The 2558-nt window shown below is 32.4% G+C and overlaps 1 long non-coding RNA gene across 1 annotated transcript; it reads left to right on the top strand.

Moving 5' to 3' along the window:
• The first annotated feature begins 608 nt into the window (after positions 1–608).
• Positions 609–1414, top strand: LOC128290518 (uncharacterized). The gene is made up of 2 exons (XR_008280383.1): positions 609–752; positions 1220–1414. It is a non-coding gene; the product is annotated as an uncharacterized LOC128290518 (long non-coding RNA).
• The last annotated feature ends 1144 nt before the right edge of the window (positions 1415–2558 follow it).

Below are 2558 nucleotides of genomic sequence, written 5' to 3'. Positions count from 1 at the left end.
CATAGGTGTCTCCCTCATCTAAGTAATTACCTTCGACTCAAAATATCACACATTTTCACATCCTCACTAAAGATTCACTCAAATCACTCGAGGTGTTTAAGGACAATACATGAAGCACTCAATAATCAATAATGAAACGTTATTACCATAGGCTTGCATGAAAATCAAATCTCCACCACTATATATTGAGATGAACATCAATCAAAAGGTCTTTAAAGGGTTGTAATGTGGATTTGGTTAGGGGGTGTGGTCACAAGCTGAAAGAAAATGTTACTATATGTAATAGCCCGATTTTGGGTCTAGTCGGAACAGTGGTTTCGGGACCACAAACCCGACGAAAAAAAAATTATTTTTATTATATTTTATAGTCTATAAATTTATGAAAATATTTCGTAAAAATTTTATTCAAAATTTTGACGTTTGAGCACTCAATTTAGTCAAAAGGACTAAATTGTAAAAAGTGCAAAAGTTGAGTTCTTTATATATGAGGTGCCTAATTGTTATGAATTTTAAATTGAAAGTCCTTATGTGACAATTATTCCTTTAATAAGTTAGTGAATGGATATTTGTTTGGTATTTTGAAATTTGGTTGAAATAAAAGGGTAATTTTGTAAATTAATTAAAATAACCTAATAAGACAAATGATAAAAGCTATCATTTTTTTTCATTCTTTCTTCTTCAACCGTGGGAAAGAACAGAAAATAGCAGCCATGGATGAGCTCCATTCGGCCAAGCTTTTATGGCTTATATAGGTATGGTTTTTGTCCCGTTTTTAATGATTTTCGTATTTTTGAGATCCCCGAAGCTTAAATTTTCTATTTCTACCAATTGATTGAAGAGAAATTAGAGTTTAAAAATTTACCCATTCATGATATGGTTGTGCTTTGATGATTTATAGTGGATAATGAATGTTTGATGTGTTAAATATGAGTTTTATTCAATGAATTTCGGTAAAAATGTCAAAAAGGGGTTAAATTGTGAAAGTTACAAATTGGTCATAAGTGTGTGAATTAGTGAAAATTTGGAGTTGCCATAGAAGAGAAAAATGTTCAGCATGTCTTAAACCTTATAGAAATTGAATAAAAATTAATTTACGAGCATTGGGGCAAAAGTGCAAATATGCAAAAGTTTAGGGGTCAAAATGAAAATTTGTAAAAATATGATTTTTAGACCCATATGAATATTGTGACTGATTGGTAGGCTAAATGTGATGTTATAGATGATGAAAATTGAGACTTGGACCTAGAACGGAAAGAAATCGATTTATGGACGAGTATGTCCTTTTCACATTTGTGGTATCGAGGTAAGTTCGTATGTAAACAATACCATGCTATACATGTATTTAAATGTTATCATTACATGAATTGTACAGATATTAATGTGTATGTAATTAATAGAAATATGATAAGACAAAGCCTTAATAGACGAGGAAAATCCCGTTTGAACCTTAGGAATAGAATAGGATACGAGTGACATGTCACTAGGAATTATGAGTCTAGATGACTAGCTTGAGAGTGAGCATTGAAATGTCATGAGATATGAGGTAGCTTTAGCTACAATTGAAGCACTTATGTGCAAAGGCTTTTCCAGTATCTAATTAGTATTCCAAGTGTTCAACGGGCAATCCAAGGAAAGAGTTAATGATGGTCTCAATGAGGTAAGTCATTGGTGAGTATGCACTCGAGTTATGTTACGAGTTGTGCAAGTATGTATACTAATCCTATGAGAATGCCTTGATATGTGATGATCTATGATGCATAATATGTGTTCTTACCATGATGGATAAAATGGTGTTGTATTAATATTATGAACAATGATCATGAATGAGTAATTTAGCCTTGACAGATTTGAGTTACTGCAGTAGTGCAACTTTGAAAATACACTAAAAATAGTGGAAAATGAGTTAGAGGCAGAATAAAATATGGGATTAAAGCTTAATGAGTCTATTTTCACATGAAAGAAACAGAGGAAGAAAAAGAATTCCATATTGTTTGATATTTGAATTCTTGTGAAACAGGGTCTGAATGAATTCGAGATCCCCTGTTCTAACTTTAGAAATTCACCAAAAATTGTACAAAAATTATTAAGAGTTATACCTTACATTAATGGATTCCTTATTGAGTCTATTTTTATGGGGAATAAACGGCATGGTCGTTGGAATTTTTTACAGGGAGAAATTCGGTTTGTAGTGTACAGGGGTCAGAGTGGTCATACCCTGGAACAGGGGAGACTTTAACTAATAAACTGTACTATTTGGATTAACCAAAAATTCTGGAAATTTTATGGAAAAAAGGAAAATAAGTCTAGTTTCAGGGAAAATTAACGGAACTTAATTCGGAGTTTCGTAGCTCCAGATATAAATAATTTAGTGACCATTGCTTAGAAAGACAGCTTGTAGTGAACTTGAAAATATGTTGTAAACATTGATAAAACAAGTTAATGAGTTGCTTATTGTTTTCATATGAACTTACTAAGCTTAAAGCTTACCCCTTCTTTCCCATGTTTTCTAGAGTTCCAGGTTAGCTCGGGTTGGAGGCCGTCGGAGATATTATCACCCT

Source organism: Gossypium arboreum, chromosome 3 (assembly GCF_025698485.1).
Source record: "Gossypium arboreum isolate Shixiya-1 chromosome 3, ASM2569848v2, whole genome shotgun sequence".
Taxonomy (NCBI): Eukaryota; Viridiplantae; Streptophyta; class Magnoliopsida; order Malvales; family Malvaceae; genus Gossypium; species Gossypium arboreum.
This window is presented reverse-complemented; position numbering and strand designations above follow the sequence as displayed.